Source organism: Malurus melanocephalus, unplaced genomic scaffold (genome assembly GCF_030028575.1).
Source record: "Malurus melanocephalus ecotype Western Australia unplaced genomic scaffold, MMel_1.1 scaffold_19, whole genome shotgun sequence".
Taxonomy (NCBI): Eukaryota; Metazoa; Chordata; class Aves; order Passeriformes; family Maluridae; genus Malurus; species Malurus melanocephalus.
In genome coordinates this window covers 924016-944951 of record NW_026623251.1, presented here as the reverse complement: position 1 = coordinate 944951, position 20936 = coordinate 924016, and the positions used below count along the sequence as shown (strand labels likewise).

The following is a 20936-nucleotide window of genomic DNA, read 5'->3' as shown; positions in this document are numbered from 1 at the left end:
AATAGCATAGTTTCATAATAAAAATGTTTCACTACTGTGCCTCTGCTTCCATTGAAGAAATACAGCAATGAAAGCAAACTGCATTCTGCATTTTGTGAAATATTCCCAGGACCTTTGCCAAAATGACGACTTTTCTTCTCATCTCCTGAAGGCACACTTCAAAAGCTGAGGGCAAAAAGAGAAAGAAACCCAACCATGATCCAGTGTATTATTTTAATCTTTAAAGGAAGTTAAAAGCCCACCTTGACTTCCAAAATGCAGGTTGCACTTATAAGGTAAAATATTCAAATTTTTTTTACAGTGAGCACAGCTTAGGAAATAGTAATAAATCAACATATGCACAATTTCAAATTGTCAGCTAGAGACACCCCACACAACTAATTGTGACTCCAAAAGGCACACTTTTGACAAAGAATATTTGTTTCTTTTGCAATTGCAAAAATTTACATCATCTTACTGAAAATAATGGTAAAACAAAAAAAAAWTTAAGATTGTCAACTTTCACAGAAAATATTTTGCACAGCTCCAATAGTCAATRACATTTTCTGATATTCAGATAAACACATTCCATGTATTAGTTTCTGTCTCACACACCACACAAATAGAAAATCATATAATCTGATATACTGGTAAGAAACACTTATTTAAAAAGAAAAAGGTTTCCTGAGTTGCTATAAGGATAAAACTTTGTGAAGAGAAATTTCTCRATTTTCTTCCTTCTGTATATAATTTAGAGTATGTATAGCAAGTATGGGAGAGAGATCTCCAACACCTAACTTACTTATTGTGGATTTTTTTGTTTTGTTTAAGAAATTAATATTAGTCCAGATTAATTTCTGGTGGAAATTTCAGCTGAGTTATACCACCAATAACTTTAGTCTTATCAGTCAAAAAACCTACAAAATGACCAAAAAAGAAGCCCACCAAATTTTTAAAAGCTGGTTGATACAGTTTTATGGTTTCTGAGGTCCCCATGGATGGGTGATCTTAAAACTTGAGATAAACTTTAATACCACGTCCTTACATAAAACACAAACTAATTCAAGCAAACAAAAAATCTCGCTGGAGTTGTTAATTATAGCACCTAATGGGAATTATGTACAGTAATCAAYCAGTGTAGGGGTTCTTTCCCTCTTGCATTATGGACACTGCAAGTATGTTAATTTTCTTAATGACATCTTGTATAAATAATGGAGGATCTGAGTGGAACAGAAATTTGTCAGATGATAAAGCTAAGTTGTCTGTTTACAAAGCAGGATATAGTGGTGAAATCAGATTGACCAATGACAATTTAGCATAACAAATGAAYGGTAGAATAGTTTTACTGGACAGATCCTAGGAAAATGCAGATTGTGAATACTAACAAGATCTGTTCATGTTCAAATATTTTCATATTGGCTAGATAAACAAATTCTTGGTTCTTCAATGACTCCCCTTCAAAGAGCAGATATGTTCTAAAAAGTTTAAAAGTTTAAACATTTACAAGTACATTTTAAAAGTGGCAGTATGTTTTGGTTTTATGAATGGAAGAATCTGGGTGTTTTTGAACAACTTCCAATGTGAAATACTGGCCAGTCATCCTATAAATGGAATGGCAAACTCAATTTCATTTGGTACAAAGTATGGATCGATACTTTAATAATTGTTTAGAATGGCGTCAGCTCCAAATACAGAAGGCCTTGATCTATTACATTAGCCAAAAGACAAAGTGCATCCTTGGACTTCAGCAAATGGGAAATTTAAAATTCCAGATTATTTTTTGAAACTGTTTTAGGGGATTATTGCCAATTATTTGGCTTGGGCCAGTGCTGTTACTGTTTAAGTAGATTTGATACAACAGCCTCAATTCTGGCTTCAGATCCTTCTACCACTTTAATAAATCTGAAGCAAATCCATTACAGTGATTTCAARCTAGTTTAGCAGGGATCAGAATCTAAACTAGTTTCCTTTTGATTCCGCTCTCCTGAGTGTCACCATTGCACAGGCTATTTCCAAACTTTAACAGGGATTTGCATTCAGGGGTTTCTCACAGACCTCACAAGGCATAATACAAAAGATGCACTTTCTCTGGGCCCCTTCTAACCGACATTGGTAACTCTGTCATATKAAAGACAATTTCCTAAACAGAACAGTTTTATTCTTAAAGAATATAGACTGTAATTGTTGTTTGCTGCAAACATTTACTAGTGCCTTATTCATACAAGTTTTTGTTTAACTGGTCCTCACATTAGGTCTTGCTAAAGATCCTGTATTTAGTACTGAACAGYGAACTTCCTAAGTAAGAAGATACTGTGATGTTTACAATTTAGTACCTAAAACTAGAGTCACAAAAAGACAAAAACTGACTGCGAGATATTGGTCCAAACCACAAGCAAATCTAAACTGGAGCATTTTTATCCAATCCCCCCTCAAAAACTAAATTTCACAATTTACTCCTGGCTTCATTATCATCTAATCTACAACACAGTTGAATTATTCTGTCCTGCCAAGGTATAAAATCTTAATGCCCCCAACATCTGTCTGATACCAAACCATAATCCCAAAAATTCCTGTAAGCACAGGTAGAAGTCCAAATATCACATAGCAGCTACTTTCCAGATCTTGCATGTTAATTCTCAAGTTGTTTTGGGCCAGCTATTTTTTTCTGCCTGAAGCATGAGCTAATATCCACAGCTACTCTCACCTTCTCTTTGAAGACCAGAAAGGCATGGATTATKTGCCACAGCACAATGGATATAGCTGTAGCCTAACAGGAAGAGATTTAGGCTTTACCCAATACAGGGCCAGGTGTTCCTCCCAGTAAATCCAAGCTGTGCTGGTGTTTCAGAAGAGAGCTCAAGAAACAAGTAGAAAAGCCTCCAAATGCTACTTTTAAGACCTACCATTATTTGCTGCACWACCAGCTACCTAAATTCTACTACTTTGTTGAGATTTGCACACAAAAACTGAACAAATAATCTCTGTTACCTGCCAGTTAACCCTAAACTAAGAAAAAAATCCAGATGAAGACATAGGTTTTGGGTTTTTTTTGTTTTTTTTTTACTTTAGTGTGTATTTACTGGAAAGAGTGTGCACACTCTCATCAAGATGGCAAAGACATCAGCTGGCTATTCCCATTCTTCAGTCTGAAGTCCTAAACATCCCTGTCTCAGGTCATTATGCACTTGACTTCTGAGAATGGCCTTATGGAGTGCGATAAAAAAAACCTTAGACCTTATCTTAAAACCTTTCTGGTCTTCAAAATTAACTCTTCATTTTAGTACAAGAATATTCACTAAATGTTTAATATGTTTCCAGATGATAATTTCTGGTGCTATGTTTTTCTTCCACTCTTAGCCTTTCTCTACCTGCATCTATCATATATTCCTGGTTTTTTAGTCATTGTCGTTCCAGTGCAATCTATGTCAAGAAACATGAATGAATCCTTGGTGTGTTTAAAATTCACAGTGATACTTCCTGAGGGGAAGGTACCAGTGAACATTCTCCACTTTTAACACTGCAAGGTCTAGCAGCTTAGCTGATACTGTAGGATGATTACTTTTCTTAGCTGTAGTTTTTCACTTCAATTACTGCTGGATGTTATTTATGAATTTCTCAGTATTTAATCAGGTTGCTCTTGGATCATCACTTTGCACAAATGCCTTAGAAGCTTGCCAAACTAGCATGTAAAAGAGACCTCATTCAAAATAGTTTAGACAAGAAAAGAAGAACTTGTGTGCTTTACGCTCTGTGGGTGCTGAAGTCAATGGATAAACTCCAGTCTTATAATGAAGTGGAGCTTTCTATTGTACCTTCTGTTTAGATTAACCCTGCATGGGCTTCCACTAAAAGTCTGTGAGAATTGTGTGTTTGAATTACCTTGTGATCGGGAATTTACAGAGAATCTGAATGAAGAATATGACTGTTTTGAGTGGTTCAACACAGTAACGTAAACTGGGTTTTCAAGAAAACACATTTATATTCCATATCTATATGATACAACTGCATTAATATGCTAATGTCAGGTTTTCCCTACGGTTCAAAAACATGTAGGACAAAAATCAAGCTACTGCAGCCTATTTCTGAAAAATTTGTTAAAAACAGATTTTAAGAGTGTAATTCAATCCTGGCTTTAAATTATTCTCCTGTAGTATTGTAGCAGAAACAAACTCTGTTTTGCTCACAATGAATTCTACACTGCCGTTTTACAGGAAGACTCAATCCCTTTTTAACCCTGTAAAATGAACATGATCATTCCCCCTTTAAGAAYAGAAAGAAGGCTGATGGCCAATTCAGGCTACAGAACATAACAAAATATAACAAAATGGCTGGCAACTGCAGCAGCATTCCAGAGGATTGTTTTGTGGTATTTTATGTTGCGTGGCCACAAYATGAACAATATTAATTAAATGTATCACAGTGGTGTTGTGTGAAGACATGGTGGGCATTGACACTCCTACAGTAAAATCCATTTCTCTTGTAACAGCATAAAATTAAATAAGGGTAGAAAGGAAAGAGCAAAAAGAGCCAGAGGCAAACAAACTAACTTGAATCAGCTTGAGTTAATGGACTGGATATTGACCTAAAAGCTGTGGCCTGCATTCTTATTTTGTTCCTTTGCAAAATCCTGCATTTCTTATGCATCCTCCTTGCTCATCTTTATATGAATGAACTCCCATGATTGTTTTCAGAATGAGGAAGGAACCTTTAACTACTATGAAATTATGCTTAGCAGAAAGAARTCAGCATGAATGAAAGTCCATTGATTTCTATGTAGCAGGTACTGGGTTGTAAATCTTTATTTGAAATGGGTCTCTCCTGTGCACATTAAAAGTTTCCAGTGTAATATAAGCAAGAATTGACAATATAGTACACACCTGCAAAWTTTACATCATATGCAGCATTTTCTTGTGTTCTCTCAATGTACAAGCTAGTCATCAGACAGATACCCTTCTGAACTAATGATGAACTGGTGAGAACGAAGCACAAGGATCAGGCAATCCAGCTTGACACACTCAAATGAGGAAAATAAATTCTGGAAGAGCTAGCTGTATAAAGCTTATAAGTCACTTAGAAGCTTGAATTATTTTCAAATGTAACTTTTAGGGATTTAATGGGGAATTTAATGGGGAAGAATCTTCCTGTTAAAGATTAAAGGTTTGCACTGTTATATGTAGTGTCTAAGCAAGAGAGCATATAAAACATAAAATRAGAAGCTCTTCAAATGGAAGTGTGTAGGCCATTTTATTGACTGAACTGCTAACAAATATTTTCTAGTGGATTTGCTCAATGTTCAATTACTTCACAATATTTTCTTAAATTACTCTGCAAGTGTTCATTATTTATTTTCTTCAAATGAACCTGTACCTGTATTCAATTATTTACTTGAAACTTGTCAAAAAACAAGATGCTTCTGGAAGTGAAAGCTGTTTCTTTCTAAAGGTCAGAGACATCTAACTTGTCCTCTTACTGTCTCCTACTTCTTTACCAGCCCAGTCCAGGCTTACAATTGTAATTGCCTGAGTAGCAAAGAAAATGAAGTATTCTTAGTCACCTGCTGTTTCTGAAAAATGCTGGCTGTTCAACCCGTTTTTGCTCTTTGAGAGATCCCTCATCAAATGAAATGCTAAAAGTATAACAAAGGAGGTCAAGCACATAATTCTAGGTGCCCCACGTAATTCTATGGAAAGACACATATGCAAAATCTGGAAAAGAGATGGAGGGTGCAGGTAAGGAGAATACTTAGCAAGCTTTAAATGAGGTAGAGATTCTTCTGATGATACAAACAGCTCTTCTGGTGACCTTATTTTATTCTAGAGTAAACCATTCTTTACCACATAGCCGGATTTGCAATGACTGAAATGTGTCGCTAACTTGCATGAAAAAGTGAGAGGTCAAACACCTGTTGTCTATATGAATGGAACTAATTTCTTCACCGTGTAAGAGAGGTGGAAGAAGCAGGTAATATTGTTTCTTCTTCTGACAGAACAGGCTAGATTGCTAGTAGAAATAGAGCTGATAAGGTTTCTTAAAAAAACCAAAGATCTTTCGCTTCTGACTTCAATTAACTCTCAAAAGATGGTGCATTTCTGTGAGATCTTGGGGCTCACAACTTTAGTACCAATTTCTTTGTGGCAAACCATCAGACTTCTCAGGAGAGCTCCTTTTCCTCCTTCTAACTATGCTCAAGACACTTGTGACATCTGTTTTTAACAATCTCCAGATTCTTCGAAGATATTTCTAAAGTAGATTGTAAGAATTTTCCCTGTGGAAAGRAAAAATGAATGGCAGGTTCAGCAAGGAATCAAAATAATCTGGTGTAAATATTAAAATACATAAGAAATCAGGATGGAAACTACAAGGCATTCTCATTTTTGCCAACAATTAAAAAAATTAAGGAGATTTGGAAAAATAATTGAGAGGCTGATGCAGTACCTCAGAATAATGAGACTGAAATTTATAAACCAAAACTGTGTTATTTCTATGGACAGTTCCCACATCTGAACTGCTGCTGTCATATGCAGAGATGCAGTGAAGAATCAGTGAACTGCTTTCATATGTTGTACAAAGGTTTCAGCATTCAAAGTCTTATGTCCATCTCTCAATGTATACAGCTTAAATGGTAGGCAAAAAAAAAATGTGATTCTGTGTATATTTATACAGACCTTACTGCCAGATAATCACTGAAAACCAGTCACTTCTCACAGCCTTTGTGTCTTCAGATGTCACCAGAGATCTTACTGAACAAGCCTGGAGAAAGGCAGAAAAGCAGGATCTGTGGCAGCAAATAAGCCAACTAAAAAAACCTGTAAGCCCATTTTCYAAGTGTTAGTTGATACAATAAAAGCATTCAGATGCCCCCATGTCCAGCTCAGATTCCAAATGTCCTTGTATCAGATTCCAAATACAGACTTGAGGCTCTTTGCACACATRCATACAGAGACACATCCTCAAAGGAAAAATGAGTATCTATGCCAGAAGAGCTTGGAACATCTCTGGCACAATGAMTTGTTCCACTACTGTTTTACTCATTTAAGTACAGCTTTCTGGAAAGGGCCACATGTCCTTTACTAGAGAATGCAAATATCACACAAAGAGACTCAGAATAATGAGTCTCCTCCTGGCTGCAGCACASAGGGACATCAATGTCACCATTTCTGATAGCACACACTCCAAAGCCATCTATTCACCTTGTCATTCCCATACTGCATGTGTGCCAAAGCTCACTTTTTTAAAAAACAAAGGGCAGTGTTTCTCTCTGAATGAAACATTCCAGAGAGGATTATACCTTTCCTTTCTTTTTCTTTCTTAAATAGAGAGAACAGCAATCAATGCCCCATTTCTTTCCTCCCTCTCCACACTCCACTTTTCCATTAGCAAATGTTTCCACCATCACTGCCTCATCTGTCTTTTTGCTTTTCAAGCTATTTCCCAAATGCTGTTTTTGTCTCCCTTGCTGCTTTGTACACAAGGATGAATCCCTGCAACTTGCATGGTTGCAGGAAACACCCTAGGTGCTGTAACATCCCACAAGGTTACTTCCRCTAGCTTTACCTGAAGTGCTCAGAAGGAAGTGTATGCACACAATGTTTAAAGACACACAAAAATACTGTGTATGAAGACAAGGRAAGTCAGGGCAAAAAGCAGAATGAAGGCATTACTGGAAAAATACCTGGATGGGGAAGGAGTCTAAAGTCATAACCCCTCGATCCGATTCACCTTGGCACATCCAAAACCTGTATCAGGATCTAGAGCTCAATTTTGCAAACCTTGCACAACTGTCACAAGCCTTGCCCCCAGGTATTTTGTTTGCTGTTGTCCTGGARTCGCATGCCAGGTCAACCTTCCAAGCTGGGCAATAACAACCGAGTCAAAACCACAGACAACTTCAAGCCACATGACCTCAACTTTATCCTCCAGATGGCATTTGGCCAYAGAGGGGATCTAATCTGGGTACTTGACATCTTGTGACAGCTAAGACGGTCCAAGCTCACCATCATATGTGTAACACCACCACCTTCAAAAGAGCAAATGAAGAAAGAAGATCTCTCTGCAAACACATTTTAAATCTCCGTGACTTTGGCACTGCATTGTATTTCCCAACACAATGTCAAAGTAGCAGGAGTCCTGTGTAGAGTTTGCWGAGCAAAAAGCGTATGTACCATATGTTTCCTACTATACCTCTTCTGATGGGATAAATAACAAATAGAAAAAATTGTCTAAACTTATTTTGAAAACTGCATGGCCAGCTTATGCAGTAGCTAGATATGTGGCAAGGTTACAGTRTTACTCTCTAAGGAGAATACAATTAATATGCGTATATATTTTGTTCCATTCAAGCACTGTGTAGTCTCCAAGTTCTGCTATGAGAAGTATGGATAACTTCTCATTATCCTTCCTATTGCAAAACACAGTATTTATCACAGAAGTGTACAATACAGCAGCATAGCTTAGGCCTGTTATATAGGTCAGTATCTGCAATGCACATCAGAACATAGTTTGCCACTGCAGAGGAGAGTGGCTGCAAAACCTATTTTGGATAATCCAATTTATATTTGAGGAAATCAATGTGTGGTTATTTCTAGAACTGTGAATATAAGGCAACTGCTGCATGCTTGTATATTTGATAAGTTTTATTATATTCTATCCTTATATGAATGCCTATGCAGTGTAAATGCTTTACTATAAGATACTGAATGTTTTTTTTACACATTATTTTCTAAATGATRGCACATTTTACTGCATGTTTATTCATTTCTTGTGTTGGTACAAAGTGCAAGCAGGAAGACACCTGATTTTAATAATTTGCATTGCAGTACTCAGATCCATTATAAAAACATGTTCTTATGTAAACACTTAAAAATTTGGGAAGAAATGTGCATCCTTKAGACAATGGGCTTGGTTCACAGGAATACCTGTGTACTTAACRTTTATATGCTAAAAAAAAATTCATCCCCGAATCTGTAAATGGAGCTATTGACTGTGCTGCAAACCACTATGTCAGTATGCCTTGGTACCTTTGAAAATGTAAATCTACAATTACTAGGAAAACAGATGACTTGTCCTGATGCAAGCTGGAAAACAGATCTGTAATTGAAAAAGCCCAATCCTGAGCAGCCATTGTGTTTGGTGCTGCAGGATGGCAATGTAGCAATCTTTTTTTCTTTAAATAATACTTTCTTATGAYGTTAGTACAATGAGTTCATGTTACTTGATTGTGAACTGGGCCCACTGTTTACAGTATTACTATACATTACCAAAGTTCAATGCAATTAACAAAATTTATCAAATTAATTTTTTTTGGAAGAAAAAAGAAAAGAGACTGATTTTGCTGAGGTTTTGGAGAGATGGCTTGGTATGGAGTGTTGCTTCTATACCAATGCATTTTAAACATAACGTAATCACTGGCTGAAAACTGATGGTTTAGACAGCATTGTCAGTACTAATGTACTCCTGAAAAATAAGCTASCAATGATATAACATAAATCAAAGTAGTAGTGCGTTAAAGATATGTAAATATTGATTTTAATGCTGCAGCATCATAGCTATCATTTYTCACTGCTTTGATATCCAAGGATTCCTAATACTACACAAATGTATTTTATCTGTTCCATTTTTTAGTTTCRGTACTTTCATTCAAAGCAAAGTAACTCCCATTTCTTTGTACTGCACTGAAATAAAGAATCTTGTTTAAGAACATAATGCTTTTCATATTCTTTCTGGTCTGTTTGKTTCTGTGAGCACCAAATCCCAGATACCAGCCCATAGTGTCCAGCTCCCAGTACCCTGGCTCCCAGCCTTCYGTACATAAACATCCCAAAGGCACACCAGGCAACACAGAGAGACCACCTGGTGCCTCCATCCAGGGCTCTGTGGAGTCTGAGCAGCACTGGCACTGGTGSCAGACCACTGGGATTTCTGCAACGTGATCCTTTTTTCTAGTAGATTCACATTAAAATTCTAGTTGGAATCTGTGAAAGCAGACACTACCCTGGATTTCTCATTTCTCAGGAGACTGCCAGAGTCATTGTGATTTTCTGTTGCCAGGACTGCTGCCACATTCTGTTAAGACTACAGGAGTCCTAACCAAATGAACATAAATCCCCCTCTGAYTTCCATCTAAAAAGCTTCTAGCTAGGTCTACTTCTAAGTGCTTTGCTCTGTGGAGACTCATGTTCCAAGTAGTTTGGAAATGAGAACAATTGGGGGCTGACAGAAAATGGGAGGAAGCTGAATTCCCCAAAATAAGCACGGGCCTCAGTAGCATGTGCTTTTGCAAGAGCTGTTTTMTGTTGCACCAGGAAGGCAGCTTTTGACTGCACAGGTCCCCRTGAGGTGAGCAATAGCTGCTGCACTGTGACCCCCAGTGTTTCAAATTCAACACCTAAATCGATTTCAGCTGCAGCAGGAGTGATGAGGGCAGAACAAGGAGAAAGAATTAATTCCCATGAAGAGAAGCTTTACCTTAATTCCCAGACTATCTATGTGCCCATTTTTTTCTGATACTATCAGAGCACCTCGCTTTCACATTTCACATGCTTTTTGTAAGATAATTATTTTGCTTGATTATTTTTTTTAGTGCCCATTTTCACAAAAAAATAAGTACATGCTTAACAAAAACCTTCTATTAGGAACTCAATATTCTTTTCATATACATGTTTTACAACAACCATATGAAGCAGGAAACAAAATATTACCCCTGTTACAGACAATTAGCAATTCTAATTGCTTAGCAATTTTAATTGTTACTGTGAACTGTATCACTACAGTTGGGTTGCAAAATACACAAAATTTAAATTCAGCTACTGACATCTATTTTCATGTTAAATTTCCTTTCCAAATATGCATTTTTTTATAGAAATATGTATGGAAATGTTTGGATACATTTCATAAAATAATTTCAGTCCTGGTAGCTAAAAAGAATTTGGCTGCAGTATCACAGCTACAGTGCAGGCCACTGGCCTGATATACAGAAAAGGAAAGGATTTTATCCTATTGTCTGCCTTTGATCACATCCAACAGGATTTGTGCTCCTGTGGAATGAGATGATGATGGTGATATGGATGGGTCCCCTCTGCATTCAGAATCATATGCTYCAGAATATAATGAAAAACTGCCTTCTATGAGACTGCTTGAACAGGTCACCTTTCCAGTAAAGAAGATGATGCTTCCTTACAATATTGTGATGTTTTTAACAGGATACATCCTTTTTCAGACTAGATCTCCACCTCCAAGGCAGCATATACCTTTTATCCATTCCCATCATCTGACATCTTCAAGAATTTTGAAGTTCCCTACAAAAAGGGAGCCCTTTCCTAACCCCTGACTAATTTTTGAATACCAATACTTATTTCTCACTGAGTGCCACATGTATTCAAACAATGCTGCACTGAAAGAGCCCAGCAAATTACAGCATCTGTACCCCAACAAAAACAACAGTAAATCAGCTGTGGGATGCTCTTGGACTTGGCTAACACCTKTGGTGCCAGGTAACAAAACAAAAAAATARAAAAGCTGKKTTYTTTTACAYACWGRTTTCTTAACAGGTTTAACCCCAAMCAGCAGCCAAGCCCCACTCAGCCACTCACTGTCGCAGAAGGGAAGACTCGGACCACTCAATATGAGTTATAAGCGAACTTCRATTTATTGCAAACAATGTCTAAGCTTTATAGCACACATAATTAGCTCATRCATATTCYRTARTACATATATTTCATAGGTCCWYGTCCTAAAYGTCAACTCCACCTTTAATGATTCACTTGCCAATTTCCCTTATCTACTTCTACTTTTTCCCAGGGCTAACCAACACAAGTATCTTGTAGGGAGTTTCCAGCRGCTTAAAAACATGATGTCCTWGCATTGCCTTCCCACTGCTTCAGAATAATTGTTCACACAATCTCAGCAACTATCCTAGCTGAGTGTGATACCTGTACCCCTCCATCTCACYAAGCTGCAACATGTCTATGYGACCCCTCTCAGCTAGCCAGCCYTCCACAACTCACTCACTCCCCCACTAGCAGAAATGGGGTAAGAATTGGAAGGACAAAAGCTGGAAAGCTCACGGATTGAGATGAATACGGTTTAACAGGGAAAACAAAAGACAACCACACGTCAGAGCAAAACAGGGAATTAATTCACCACTTCCTATGGGCAGGCAGGTGCTCATCCACCTTGAGGAGAGCACCATTGGGAAGACAAGCACCATCACTGCAAATGTCCCCCCACTTCCTTCTCCTTCCCCCCATTTTCTACACTGAGCAGGATGTCACAAGGGCTGGAATATCCCTTTGGTCAGTTGATATCACCTATCTGACCAATGTCTCTTCCAAAGAGCCCATGCTCCCCCAATCCCTTTCTAGTGTGGCAGTATAGAAAGCAGAAAAGACCTTGGCTCTGTGTAAGCCCTGCTCCACAATAACAAAAACATCTCTATATTAACAAGTCTGTTCAGCATTAATCCAAAACACAGCCCCTGGGAACAAAATGAACCTACCTGTCCACATTTAGAGTACAAACACACTCTAAAGTACCTGAGGTGCATAACACACTATTATGTGCTGAGACAGACTGTGCCTGGTTAAAAAACTCCTGAACAGCCTATACTTGTTGGCCCAACACAAAACTCCAACCCACTTAGAAAATTCTGCTAAATGTAGTCCATGTTTTGGAACTGTGTTATAGACGGGTGAAAAATATTCAAAACAAGTRTTTGGCTCATTGCAAGAAATCTTCCAAATTACTTCATTCCTGCTGTCCCACAACCAGTGGTGAAACAAAATGATGCACAAGAAGTCTGAAATCGGAGAGCAAAGAAACCACTGAACACCAATAACCCACTTTTCAGGGCTCCCACGTCTCAATTTTTTCTTCTGAACAAGGTCCTTTTTTGAGACGGAGAAGGGAAGGCTTTCTTCAACCCTTGCACAGCCTTCTGCAGCCTGCAGTTTAAAACTCATTCAAGATACTAGATAACACAAAAATGAAAACACAAATCATGGCTCAGTACCAAAGAGTCATGTTCCATTCCATGCCATGTATCCTTTTCATGGATTTAGCCACTATTGAACTTATTGGCAGTAAGCCTTTAGGTAGATTTTAGTGCTGGTGTAACGTAATACTCCCAAAGACTATGTTCAGCCTGCCAACAGCATGCYWACAYATCTCCAAGGGATTTCTGAGATTCCAGAAAGGTCATGTCTTCTACAGCAGAACCAGCTGAGTGAGCTCCATTTTAAAGGCTTATACATGCTTAAAGCATCTCAGCTCAGGTAAAACTACCATAAAAATACAGTCCAAGAATATCTCTAGGTCCAAGCCTAAAAGTTAAGGACCTGGTCATACAAACACATTTCTAACAAAAGGTACCACTTACATCAATGAGATAATCTCAGGAAGAATCGAAGGATCAGCACATTCATTTCYGTTCATATTGATACAGAATTTAGGGAGTTGCAAATACTGAAAACCTCAGGGATGGCCCTCTGAAAGTGGACTTTGGTTGTATTAGCAACACAGCAAATGCTTTACAGACAAGCAAAGCAGCAAAGTCTACATCCAGTGATTTTCAGTCCAAGAATTCTCTCCTGAACCCTTTCAACTTTTTAAAAAAATGCCTTCTGATCTACAAGAAGAGGAAACAGAGATGAGTAAGGTTGCAGCGTCAATTTAGTAAAAGAAAATAAATACATATAGGCAATGAAAATAGCATTCCAGTCTGTGGCTACCATCCCAAAAAGTCTGGTCCCTGGCTTTAAGTATCAAACTCTCAACAGAATAATCTTCCATAACTGCCATATTTTCAGTCACCTGATTTGGAGGAAAAGGTTCTTCTAACTCAATACAGTGGATTCACCCWTATCATGGGAAACCCAAAACAGACAGAATGCTGCAACCTGACCTCTTTCAGTGCTTACAAGGAAATGGCACAAAAGAGTACCCCATCATTGATTTACACTCTGACCTAAGTGTACAGCAAAAGTAATTTTTCACACCAAAGGGTGAAATTTATCTCAATGTCTCACAGTTTTTGCTGATACAATGCCTTGTCAGAATTAATGCCCCCACAATGGTTTATATATGATAGACGGAGCTGGTTGACATACATCCTTCTTTATGGTGACTTGAYACAAGTCACTCACACAAGTAAAAATCCTGTAGGTTACAGGGCAACAAATGTATTACACTCTAATGCATGAACAACCCAAAAAAAATAAGCTGAATTCTACACTGCACCATAGATGCAAAGGGGGTGGCAGGCTAACATAAACAGGAAAGGGGAAAAAATAATAAACTCCAAAGAAAATATTGAACAGCATTTCTAGGTGTTTACTCTGCCATGAAGTTTCAATCCCAACATGCTTGCAGTCCCAAGCCTTCTCCAAGTATCCTGAAACTTCTTTAAACAAAACATTTTATGGAATGAGTCAAGTAAGAAACAGGCAACAAGAGACAACAACAACTTTTCTATTTTGAGTATAACCTTATGTGCAATAMAACGAAAGATAAAGTAGAGACTTAAAATTTTGATAAAGATGGAATGCTTTGARGATTTTGGCTTATCTACCTTTAAGCAGRCAAATGAATACTTCAGAGCAGCTGYTAAAAAGTATGCTTTACAGGAAAACATTTTCAAATGATTTGTGTCTCCTGTGAACCTAAGGTRAAAAATACATTAGAATGATCTAAAAATAAAAGAATAATGAACAAAATGGTAAGATTATGATCTTTAGTGCTTAAAGTCTGTATTGTCAGGAATGCACATTGCTGCTTTTGGCACATTGTGGCCAGACACATCATGTTAATAATAAACGCCAGGACTAGAAATTCAAACATATTGGAACTTGCTCCATTGCAACTTCTGTAAGGAGGAAACAGAAAATATTCCTTTCAGTTATCCCAAGTTTTATTCATATACCCTATAAAACTGCTTTTTTGCCATTCTGCCAAGTTTTTTTAGCCTGTTTTGCATTGCATTAGGTTAATAATGTAGGAGAGGGGTTTACTGTCRTTATGGCTTCTGGAGTGTGTATGGGAATTGAACACGAATTAAATCAATAGCAAAGGAATTAATGAGAGAATCRGGAGCTCCCATCTGGAAGTGAGAAGCATTAATTGAAGCTACTGCCCAAGTAATCCCTCTTGTTCTCCCCACCTGACACTGTGCACCTGTTGTACACARAAGTCTCATCTCCTTCAGAATAAAGGAAATTCTGTAACAAAGGCAAGATTTAAAGAAAGAAGTTCACAGATTAATCCTGACATAAATTAGCATTCCCACAGGACCCATTCAAGTTTACAAGCAACAAAGGAAATTTTTTGCAAGGACCAGGAAGGTTTCACTTGCCAGAGTCAGGTATCACAGTTCAGTTTTGGGATGCGTGCTCAAGAGTCACCAGTGTGGTGGCAAAGGGCCCCATGAGCTATGGTTGCAGCCTGGAGAGTGGCATTAGACCAATTTGTGTGTTAAATGATCAGAGCCCCATCAGACACATTTCCCTAGAGGCAGAGGCCAGAAAAGTGCATGCCTCTTCCAGTAATGGCCCCTTTTAGGGACAGAACCTTGTCTTCCCCAAGTGCAGTCATCTGGTAACACTTTGAAACAATTTAAATACGCTACATAAACTTAATATTCCTYGCTTTATCTCAATTAGTGATACTTTTCCTCAAAACTGCATATAGGATTCCTGACTTCRCAGATAACATGCCCATAATTAGGCCTGTCTGATCTTATAGCATAGAGGAAATTTATAGCAAAAGAAACAATTTTAACACTTTAGACCAGCTCTGAGGTCAAASCAAAGATCTTTGGAGTACCTTGTGATCAAAATCAAGTCCCAGGTGCCCAAATGACCTAAACAACGTGCACAGTAACTGCAAGTCCCAATCAAACTCTCTACCATCCTGCTGGATAAGGAATTGTGTGCTCTCAAGAGTAACACTTAAGAAATTACCAAAGATCAATTCTATCACAGCTCAAAGGAACAACAGATCACATCAGGAATTTGTATGTTGGTCTGCCATCACTTGAGTGCTCAGTGACAACAGAAAATGAGTTGTCCTCTTTTATATGTTATGGTCCTTAGCAAGGGAAGAACAAGAAGGAGCACTGGGGTCTGAAGCCCTATATGAGTATTTAATTAGAAAGATAGCAGCAAGGAATTTGTACACCACTATGAGACAAGTAACACAGCAGTGTGACCTTGGCCTCCAGACTAATCCCAAAAATACCCCCAAGCRTGGCAGGACGAAACCCCCCTCTCCCTCTCCCTAATCTGGCTGGCAYGTGCAAGAGATARCCCAGGCTGGACCGAAGAGCCCAGCAGGGAGCTATCACTGATGCCYGAAAGTCTGAGCATCCAACCAAAAATCAACATCTTGGTATGAAGGGTAGCTATCGAGAGAGATGAAAGAAAATCATAACAGTGACCAAAAGTCTCAGTTTTGCTCTATAAAAGATGCACAAMAATTTTAAAAGRCAGAAGCCTCTCACATACATGCTGGAAGCACGTGAGAGCCTCTCCTCAAAGTCTGGACRTARGCTTTRAGTTACTTCTSTGGGGRCTGAGGGAAAGGACTTCGATGTATGCTCCCACCACCAAYTGGATTGGTAAGATATACATAAAATCTTAAGTTGTACTATTTCTTTGCTAGCTGAACTCCTAAGTACCTTTATTGCATGCTGCATCTTAAGCTTTATTTTAAGCTACATTTTAAACTGCTGTACTTAGCCTGCCAGTGTAGTATATAATTTGCCACAAACCCCTTACTCTGTTACTTTCTTGTGTCTAAAAAAAAAAAAAAATCGTTTTGTATTAGACCTAATCAGCTATTATTAAAGAATTAGCAAACAAGACTGGGTCCTGGGGTGCTGATGGCCCTGATAAGTAACTGCTGATTACCAAAGACCTAGGCAAAAGACAAAAATCTACCTAAGCTCCCATCTTCATTCGTAACACCAAGACAAAAATGGGCCAGATTGGGAGGGGTAATGGACCCAGACAACAGTAGCAGATTGATTTTTCAGAACTCCCAAAAAAAAAAAAAAAAAAGTTGGGGGGGGGGGGGGGTGGAGTACTGATATTTGTTGGTACTAACTGATACCTTTTTGGGTTGACCAGAAGCTTTCCCCACTAAAACAGCAAAGGCTCGGGATGTAACTGAAGTGTTGTTACAAGAGATAACATCAAGCCTGGGAGTTCCAGCCACTATGTCCTCTGATAGAGGACCACATTTAATCTCAAAGGTAGTACAAGAAGTTAGCCACMATTTGGACATAGATTGGCAACTGCACATTCTGTATCATCCTCAGTCAAGTGGTCAAGTCGAGCAAATGAACCACCTACCAAACMGCAAATTGTGAAACTAGGAAAAGCCAATTTGGCTTGACCTCAGTCTCTTCCTCTGGCTCTTTTGCGCATCAGAACTAGGCCAAGATTAAAAGAAGGACTGAGCCCTTCCAAMATTCTATGTGGACAGCCATACAGAATACAAAAAGGCATGTCCACTCAGGTAGGGGCTTAAATAATGACCTCTTACATGGTGGCATTGAACAAACAACTCAGCAAAGCTGAGAAACATKTGGCTGGAACTTGAAGTACAGGTTTAGGTGGACCAGTGCATGATACAAAATCTGGGACTACATATATGTTAAGTCTCTTGCAGAGAAAACTTTGGAGCTGCAGTAGGAAGGACCATTCCAAGTACTCCTCACTTCCTTCAYGGCAATCAAGATTAAAGAGCAAAACACCTGGATTCATCACACCAGAGATAGATCTGTGTCATAGATCTCCATGGAAAGTCACRCAAGTCCAACCAGGGTTCTTTTCATGACCATAATTATAATTCTGGGAGGGGAAAGCACCTCTAGCCAAAATGATACCGAGTGGCCTTGGTCCCAAGCCTTTGTTCAATATACTGGATCCATKGGGAAACGTTCTGACTTAAAGAGTTTAAATCTATTAACTGTGGTCATGCACAAAAATCAAGTATATGCAAGACCAGAATGGGAAAAGCAAAAATTGTGGCAACTTCAGGGGACTGTAGGAGAGATAATCAAAATARGATGCTGAATGACTAATGGGACTACCCATAAAAAAACAATCAAAATTAGTGTCTTGACTACTCCTATAAATAAGCATGAGGAAATCTGTATTCGTTCAACTGAATTAGATTGTTGGCATAATTTCACATTGGTACAGACTGTTGAAGTGGTTTGTCTCTGGGCACATAATAATGGGCTCTCATTCAAATTCAAAATAAATTCCATAGCTGGGCCTGTTACAACCTATGCCAGCACTTAAGTCTAAACCCAAACTACACCACTTAAACTTAAACCCAAAATTTATKAAATTGGCCCATATGTAATAAGGAACATGGGCCAACAATTGTTGCTTAACCCAGAATGATCTTTTAAGTGTGTCAAACTACTAATGCAAACCAATGTTTCCGAAATCCAACCAGCATGCTCTTCCTTCCTTTGAACATCCTTCAAAGGCTGGGCAACTTGGCTGCAGAAACAAGTGCCCTTCAAGAGTAGGATGCGAAGGGACTTAACTGGAGTATTAGGGACAGGATTGGGAGTCCTAAATGAAATTGAATCAGAAATATTAATGAAAAGATTAAGCACCGCAGCTAGTGATTTGACACAATTAAAACAGCCYCTKCAATTTTCTCTTTTAGCRTTAGGAAATGGCCAGTGGGAGATTTCAAAAGTTAGCAGTTTGTGCAAAGGCCAACGTCTAGGATCATAAACTCATGATAGACGTCCTTGRTGTGGTTCAGGACAATGTTTCATTGGACCTAAATTGTATTTAAGCACAAATGTGGATGCAATCAGCAGCTTCCTTAATTATAAGAGAAGGGAATGAAGGCTTTTTCCTTATCGAAACTCAAAAGGCTGTTTGGGATAATGCCACTAAGCTAGAAAGGAAGCACCAATCCTGGTGAACCTTAGATTTTACTTATGATCCAATTACTAATATGGCTACAACCTTTGTGCTTACTATACTTTATGCCGCCATTTACATTATACACCCCATTGTYGCACTGGGACTAAACCATGAGAGAAGAGTTTTTTATCCCACTCAACACAGAGTATGGGCTCGGAAAGTAGATAAGAAATGGCAGGCTGTAAATTTGGAATCTTGCATTACACRGGAACAACAGGGATTTATTTGTGAAAGTAATACAATTGATGCCAAGGATGTATGTCTTGACATGGAATTTGAAGTTCACCCAGACACAACTCCAAGGACTGTTCTTGTATATATATGACAAGGTTGTGTAGRCTTAAGAACTATGTGTGCCTTTATGACAATGGATAACAGAAGTATAGATGTAGCTGCTAGGAATTATTCTAATTTTTGTATTTGTAATTTTACCAGRATTGTTGGGTGTGACTTTGCATATTCACTACCAGTTGTGTCTCATCAATTAATAAAGTCCAACTGTACCGTGTACCACAAATTGTTACCTGCACCTGTTGGAATGGACCTGACTTTAGTGAGGGAGTTGATGAAGCATCAGGGTCTAATTGAAATTTTAGAAGAGAGCTGAAGGAATGGAAATAAAATTTTTATTCCATCCACCATGACACACAAGAAATAAGCAAAGTCTTGCAAAGAGTAAAACAAGATGTGAGCCATAATTGGTGGGATGCGCTTTTTGGATGGTCACCTACTGCAACTGGTCTTCTGAATAGGTTGTATCACCCCATAATTTTTTTATTGATTTTAGTAGGAGTTAGCCTTTTGTTATCCCTAATGTTACTGGTGTGGAATTGTAGAATAATAAAGAAATTATCAGTTTTAATTACTTTATCAAATGCACATGGAAAAGCATTAAGGAATGCTTATCATAGAAGCCTTTTAGAGGAAGAATCTGTGTATTAACCTTATAAAAAAGGGGGGATTGATAAGAGGAAACAAGTTAATAACAACTGCTTAAACAAAGCTGACTTGGCTAAGCCTTCACTCTAGTGCCTGTCTTGCCCACCATTAATCATGTTGGCTGAGTATTGTAGGAAAGAAGACACTCGTGACCAAGTTGCTATTCTTTGGACCCTCAAACCAGCAAAAACCAGCCCAGAAGTTTGGACTGATACCAAAGAGCCAGGAAGAGCACACAAGAACCAAAAGTCAGAAGGTCCAGCTCCGAGGTAGGCTTCTTACTTCATCAAAAGACCACCGAAGAGCACTGCCAGGGGGTGAGTTGCATGCATAAACACATGCATAGGAAGCGGGGACAGGTGATGGATATGTACAAGCGGATTGCGAAACCCAACGCACTTGTATCCAGTAACTCCATATAAACTGAGAAGCTGTACTGTGGAGGTGTCTTTAGAGGGTGACCTCTCATGTACCTGGTGCCACAAATAAACATACCTGCCTTACAACTTTACTTAATTGTGGGGTCTTTACTGCGCTTCACATTTTCCTACTCCAGTGCTTCCCCTCCCTGAAACCACAATGGAAAATTATGGGCAATTTGACAAAAGAAACCTGACAATTTGAGAAGGATTATGTCACATCTAAGCCTGGAACCACATATTTTTATATTGCTTTGTCTTACACATCATCTATTTTTCAGCATTGTACGGTACTTTTCATCTCACATCTCACACCTCCACAGGCCTACCTTAAGGGCTAGGGCCAGCATCAAAATGAACAGTTASTKAGTGCTGTTCCTCAAYATTTTAAAACTGTTCGCTCCCRAGAAAAGCAGAAGTAGCAATAAAGAAACAAAGGTGTGTTCTGACTCAAGATGTTTTCTGATCAGTCACCACGAAAGGGTACCAGGCAGAATGTGTCAACAAAAGAAAAAAGCCTGGAAGTCAGTCCATGCAGCATCATTCTCCTGAGCCTTTGTGTGTCTCCATGAAAGGGTATTACCATTTCATTTGACTTCAAACCCATTTAAAAMMAAAAAAAATCTCTACAAGAGGGTCYACGCACACAAAG

General features: G+C 38.4%; 1 long non-coding RNA gene across 1 annotated transcript in view; it reads right to left on the bottom strand.

Annotated features, from left to right (window-relative positions):
* Positions 1-3956: 3956 nt before the first annotated feature.
* Positions 3957-20936, bottom strand: part of LOC130588803 (uncharacterized) — a 41457-nt gene continuing 24477 nt past the window's right edge. The window contains exons 2-3 of the long non-coding RNA XR_008967029.1: positions 6645-6729; positions 3957-6244 (exon numbers count right to left, since the gene is read on the bottom strand). This is a non-coding gene — a long non-coding RNA (uncharacterized LOC130588803). The remainder of the gene's footprint in view (positions 6245-6644; positions 6730-20936) is intronic.